This window comes from Wyeomyia smithii, chromosome 2, assembly GCF_029784165.1.
Source record: "Wyeomyia smithii strain HCP4-BCI-WySm-NY-G18 chromosome 2, ASM2978416v1, whole genome shotgun sequence".
Classification (NCBI taxonomy): domain Eukaryota; kingdom Metazoa; phylum Arthropoda; class Insecta; order Diptera; family Culicidae; genus Wyeomyia; species Wyeomyia smithii.
This window is the reverse complement of record NC_073695.1, coordinates 62,855,102-62,861,958: the sequence shown is the minus strand read 5'-3', so window position 1 is coordinate 62,861,958 and position 6,857 is coordinate 62,855,102. Positions and strand designations below refer to the sequence as shown.

General features: G+C 41.2%; 1 protein-coding gene across 5 annotated transcripts in view; it reads left to right on the top strand.

Moving 5' to 3' along the window:
• The first annotated feature begins 3,471 nt into the window (after positions 1–3,471).
• The window catches only part of LOC129721214 (uncharacterized), a 246,426-nt gene continuing 243,040 nt past the window's right edge, over positions 3,472–6,857 (top strand). For 2 of the 5 annotated variants that reach the window (XM_055673513.1, XM_055673512.1), the window contains exon 1: positions 3,472–3,959. The gene's annotated coding sequence lies outside the window, so the exon portion shown is untranslated. The remainder of the gene's footprint in view (positions 3,960–6,857) is intronic. The other 3 variants (XM_055673516.1, XM_055673514.1, XM_055673515.1) reach the window with 3 other exon arrangements.

Below are 6,857 nucleotides of genomic sequence, written 5' to 3'. Positions count from 1 at the left end.
CCGGGAGGTATTTGCTTCGGCATTTCTTCACCGCTTCCTTTTTGTGTTGGCTTATTGGTCATTCCGCTAGGGATTATCTTGCGACCTTTGCGAGAAAGATTAGGAGAGTTAATAATTCTCCTCTTCCTTGATCCTTCTGGCATGGCATAAGAACAGCCTTCGACGGGATCGTCGGATGTACCCTCATCGGTTTGCAAAAAGGAAAAGATGTTTCCTGTCGAGGGTGGCTCAGCCCTTTTAAGCATTACTGCAAAAGAGCGCTTTGATCGTTCCTTGAGGGAACGCTTAATTTTCTCCTCGCGCTGTTTGTACGCGGGACACGCCGAAAGGTCATGCCGGGGACCACCGCAATAAAGGCACTTTTCAGTGTCCTCACTGCAAGCGGTCTCAACGTGATTCCCTCCGCATTTGCTGCAGCGTGCCTTGTTAGTAGGTGGCTGTATGACCCAACTGCTTGCAGTTTTGGCAGTGCATGACCCGCGGCACAAACAGGCGTACAGGTAGACGATCCCCGTCCAAACGGATGTAGTTCGGCAGTGCGGATCCGGCAAATGTCACTCGAAAGGACTCCGAAGGAAAGAATTTCTTCTTCCCTTCTTCGATTGATACTGAATGCAATTGCTTGCAATCCAGCACCTTTACACTTTGCATCAGGGGGTTCTTGAAACAGCCCACCCCGTAACGCAAAATGTCTTCGACAGTGAAATTCCCTTCGGTGACCACACCGTCGATTTCTACATCTTTGGCAGGGATGTACACGCGATACTCTCTCGTGAAGAGCTCGTGGCAAGCAATTGCGTTTGCTTGCTTCAAGCTGTTCACGACAACTCGCAGTTTGTTCGGTCTCACTTTCGTAATTTCAGTGACGTCCGAAAAATTTGTTGCCAGGGCCTTGCCGATTTGAAAAATATTCAATGGCTTTTTAATTGGCCTGAAGAAGACTACGAAAGGACCGCCAGCGGTATCTGGGTAAGCTTTTGCCCGTACCGGGACCTTCGGTACTGGGCTAGGTACAGGGGAATGTACAGGAGAAGGCAGGGGGGAACTGCAGGGGGAGATTTCAACCTCTTCCCCATTTGTTTCCACATCCAGGAATAGTTCCATCTGGATGTTGTCCATTTTTGCGGGAGCGTTCTGCTCTACCGCACGCAAACTATAAATATGCGTATATAGGGGGGGTCAAATAATTTTTGTAAAATGTGAAAACAATTTTCCAAAATAAGATGTGTTAAATGGAAAAAAAGACTATTGTATTGAAAAAAAATATATATATATATATAAAAAATAATAATAATAAAAACAAATGTGAATACATCACCAGACTATTCCAATTTCGACCTACGCGCCTCACTGGCTGATAGTTGGGTTGATCCAGTAGGTGGCAGGAATCACAATCAGTCTCCTTCAGCTGAGCCAGCACTAGGGACTAACCAGCGGTTGGTGGTGCGGGAATTTTCCTTCGGCAGCTGAACGGTTGATATAGTACTGCACTGGTAGCACAAACGACATGTGACCGTCTACACACAATGCACAGTAACCACACCGCTAGGGTATAGTCGGCGCCCGGCGGCGCGGGGGGTTTGCTCCAACTACTGAACGGCTTTTGATTTGACTCCAGTATCGGTACCGAAAACAGAAGTAGCACGTGTATCGTCTGGAGACAATGCACAGTCTTCTGTGCCACAAGAAGTAACCAGCGCCCGGCGGCGCGAGAATTTGCTTTGACTGCTGGACGTCTATTGTATACTTCACTATACCGAAAAAAAAACAAACCACGCGCGCACCAAACGGTATTGTTTGTTCGAGCGAGCAAAGAATAACGGAGTTGTGTTCAAATGCTTCCTATTGCAACGGTAGCAGAGGAGCGAATCCAATAGTAACAGAGTTCATGACAGTTGCAAACCGTTGGGTTCAAATATTTTACGAAATTGAAAATATGTTTTTCTTGTTCTATTGAGTACATGTCGTGCTTTGCTGGTAGTTTTCAGCATCACCCGCGTGTTTTGACCGTTTTGACAGATACGATGTAATAGTATTGGTGAACCCACTCGCAAAACTGACAAAAGTTACAGTGCGAACCTGTCTGTTTTGCAGGCGCTTCCCGGTCAATTCTAGGTCAAATTCAAGCGAATAAATAAGGGTTTTGACAGCAGTTCGGGTGACTCCAGGTCAATACGAGGTGAGCTGGTAGAATAAAGAAATTCGCTATTAGTATCTTTTTTAATTTTTGTTTCAGGAGTAAGTGTAGTAATGAAGATAGAAATTCAAATTAACTGAAAATATGATTGTAGAAATTAAAAACTTCTTTCTCGGGTTCCTGCCACTTTGCAGGAATCTGTACTACACTTTTTAAACCTCTGTAGTTTACACAAATTTAAGCCAAACTTTCGGACGACGCGGCCGAGCTCGAGATCCAGTTTTAAGTGTGTAGATATAACAATGTTTGACTCCACTTCTTTAACTTTTCTGGTAACATAAAAGTTGACTAGAAGTAAGGGTTGCAAATTATTTCGTCTTGGGATGTTGCATTCGCTTCTTTGCAACATTGTGTGCTTCATAGTATCCCAACTTTAAATTTTAAACTCTAAAATAAAGTAAAACCGCATATTAAAAAATATGTGTTAGCCCTGATGATACTCTGACTGCTGATAACTATAATTTGGGAAATAACTATAAAATACCTTGTAAAAATACCGCAATTATTTACCAATCCTTATGGCCTGAAACATGCAGCATCAATCGTTTACGTATCACCCGCAATTTTCCTTTTCAACCTATTCCCGCTTCCGTTGAATTTTTTCCTCCCAATGGAATTAAAACAACGCAGAATCCATACTTCGCGTGAGCTTCTCTTATGAGAGAGTTAGATTACACAAATTGATCTATTCATTTGAGCACTTCCGAGCGACTTATTCCTATCGAATCCTGTGCAAATTGTCACCAGGATAGCAAAAAAGAAAAGTTCAGCTTCTCGGCCCACTGTTCGGGCACCGAGCCAAAGCGATGACGGCGAGTGCCGTGTTCTTACTGGTGATAGTGAATACACGCTTCGTCGCGTCGCCAGACTTTTTACATGGATGTGATTTCCCACCGACCCACCGACGGCGGCGGTGGCAGCTCCTGCTCAGCAGTATCGATGCATTGCCGGCTCGGAGAGCAGCTTTTTATTTTTGTGTTTACTTCGTCAACCTTCAACTTCTGCGTTCACGTGCAGCCCGACCCGGCTGGGCAGGATGCAACTTCGTTGGTGTATCCTTCGGGTGCACTAAACCCGAAGGTACTGGAGTGATCGACAACAACAACTGGCGACGACGAGCGCTTCTTGCATTGCATCGTCCCGATGATGCCATGCTTGCGACGAGACGAATCATCATCGGCCGTCGGTATGTGGGGTTTGGGGGTGGTGAACATGGTGGTAGGTCCTGCCGGAATCGTTCTCCCTGCTGTATATAAATGTGTGCAGTAAACTGACTGCAGCTCGACTACACTGTTGTAGCTCATGTAATGCAGTGCACATCGAGGTGCAGCATAGTGAAAACGTTCCTTGGTGTTGCTTTGTGGCTGCAGTTAGGCTGCTTGCTGGTTTCTAACTTGCACTGTGTAGGCACTTTTCAATCGTAGGTCTATCTCTATAGCTGACCCAAGCCTGTGCCTATCATACAAAGCTGTAGCGTAGTGTGATTTAATAGTGACAATGTGACCCGCTTATCCGACAGCCTTTCGGCTGGCAGTAGAATGGTGCCAAATATGGGTTTACTTGGCCGTGAGTACCACCGATGGTACCAGCTAGTGAGAGGAAAAAAAGTTATTCAACGCAGGCCAGCGTGAAGTGCACCCTTTTAGTTCGTTTCTGTTTGTCCAAGCGCGCGGAAAGACTAATTCTACGTTTATTGTAAGAAGGCCATTTACGGATAGTTAGGAATTATAAAGGAGCAAGTGGAATGAATAATTGAATTTTAGTAAGCTATCACGGTGTTGTGATTTTTTTGTTATTCTCTTCTGTTGGACCGAGGTTGAAGTTGCTCATTAAAAACAAGTGCACCGATGGATTTGTGTCTTGAGATGGTAGCTGGAGTAGCTGCGGTTGTTTTCAGTTCGATTGAATTGAATTTGAATTTGTTTTGCTTCCCGAGTTGTGCGGGGTTTCATTTGTAATTTTTTTTCATAATGTCAATATAATACGTAGAAGCCAGTTAGTGTGTAGAGACCAGAATGCCGACGAGAACAATGTTTTATGTTCAGACATCGCTAAACAACGTCGAACAATTTCCAGCTCGAGTGTTGATGCTACAGCAGATCTGTTAGGTTTCACTTCAATATTTGGTATTTTCGTGCAACGTAAGAACTAACATCACTCATACGACGCGACGCGGGACAAAACACAACACCTATCGTTCTTACTACATTTAACATTTTAAAATTTTTACCTTAAAACTCGACCGGTTTCGGGCGTAATACTGCCCATCTTCAGGAGGAGAGTCCGACCCACGACGACGACGGGTCGGACTCTCCTCCTGAAGATGGGCAGTATTACGCCCGAAACCGGTCGAGTTTTAAGGTAAAAATTTTAAAATGTTAAATGTAGTAAGAACGATAAGTGTTGTGTTTTGTCCCGCGTCGCGTCGTATGAGTACTGTTGGGTTTCATTCCATTAGGATATTAGCAAATATGCCCATCGTACAGTTTCTGTTGATTTATTATTCAGTGAGTAAGAAGCATGTAGAGTGTAAAATTTATACGTTTTTGCATTTGTAAAAGGGAATCTCTATCAAATTTTAGATGCAGTGAATCAAACAATTAGAATCAGTTACCATTGCCATAGAAACTAGTAGACAGTCTAGCAACTTTTGTACATTTTTAGCATGTACGTATCTATTCATATACACATAGCTCTAATTTTTGATACTACATAGAGATTTGTTGATTGAATACAAGAGATGGAGGGTTTAGTAAAATTTGGGCTGTTTCTAAACCACGTGGATATTAAGGAGAGAACGAGAGAGTTTGTCAGAAAATCATATAAGGGAATAGGATATTGAAGAGTGAACCACGTGGTCTTTTATTATTCTCGCATTCGTACTGACCTTCCGTTTCTTCAACAGACTTAAAAAAAACTATCGAAAATCTGATTTTTTGCCACGAAAACTACACAATGAAGGAATTCTATGCAACATTATGTCCTGCGCCGAGAGTCTTTCCTCATAATCAATCAACCATCAATTTTTAGCTAACTTTTGTGCTACACATTACACTTTTTATCCACTTCACTATTTAATTCTATCACTTTTCACTTATCACTTGCATATACCTACGTATTTCAACGCTTACTTAGCGCCTTCGTCAGTGCTTATTTGCAGTGTCAGTGCTGTGTAACACAGTCCAAATTTGATGTGTATGTGTAATGTGTAGTGTAAATATTCTATCAAGACGCTCGATCAGAAGTTAATAAACTTTTGTGGTTTTCATAAAAAATGAGATTTGAAAATAAAAAACATTCAAGATGAATAATTTTCAAGTTTTCAGATATTTTTTTCTCAGAAATTTTTTTTTCACGGTGTATATGTTTCCGGAAAAACAAAATTATTACTTACAATTTTGCCGACGACGTCACACCGATCGAACAAGCTACTCTGGCTCTAAAAATATTTGTAATCTTAAGTAGGTACCGTTTATACTCGAACTCTTTTCAAAAAAAAAAAAAAAAATAATAGCATAAAATGACAATGAAATTGGGACGTTGTTCATGAAATTGTTCCAAAAACTTACATCAAATATGACTTTTACGGAAAAGGTGTCTTGCAATTCAGACCTTGCAATGTAATGATCTGAACATGTTTCCGTCAAACCAGCTTTCAGGAAACACCGGTAATTTATTCTTTCTGCTGCAACAAAAGCAAAACCCACGACCAAATTTTGTGGACGTTAGCAAGCAGATTAAACCTGAAATGCTCCTCAACGTTTCCGTTTTTAATACAACCATTTATTAGATTCACTTTTCATTTTTGATGTTTGCATACACCAGTTCTAAATACAATAAAATTTATTTCAAGGCAAATATTTGACTATCTTTTTGCGAGAGCCGAACGAACTGTGTACTGAAATAACTCGCACTGCACTAGATTCACTGCAGTCATAAAGCAAACAGTTGTTTTGTTTTGGCTGTTGTTACATTGTTTTATTGGTTTTGGTTTCCAGCTGCCCATGGGTGGCACATTAACGTGGGTGGCATTCGCGCTATCAATTTCGTTGATTTCGAAAATGTAAATTAGCGATACCACTGCAGAAGTGAATGATAATTTTTCAGCATGTTGAGGCCCGCAGCTGATTTAAAATGAAATTTTATACATATGTTGGCTGCAAACAAATTTAATCCTCTCGACTGATTAAAGCAGAACAAAAATTAAGCGAAATTACATTAGATCAATTTTTACACGCTTTATTTTGCGAGCTTTAATTCATCTGCACAGTATAGCGATTTTAATCTACTATTATAGCCATGTGAATCAAAGAATTGAGTTTCCAGGTTACTGAATAAACCAATGAAGATTGTGGATTTTCGATTATGCTTGAGAACGGAAATGGTGGCTTTGAATTCCATCCTATCCTATCGATTTGTCGGTTATTCGCTTTCATGACGATGAGCGGTTTTTGATCCGGTGGATGAGATCCGCAGTCAGGTGTTGATGGTTTACACAACGAAGTAGTGGTCATTAAGCATTGCCAGTAAAGGTGTGAACTTGGTGTTGAAAAGTGACAAGGAAGCTTTATCGATGAAAAATTGGAATTTATAATAGAAACGAGTTGTTCTACATAGTAGTAAAAAACAAAAGTGCCTATAAATAAATTACTCGAACAAT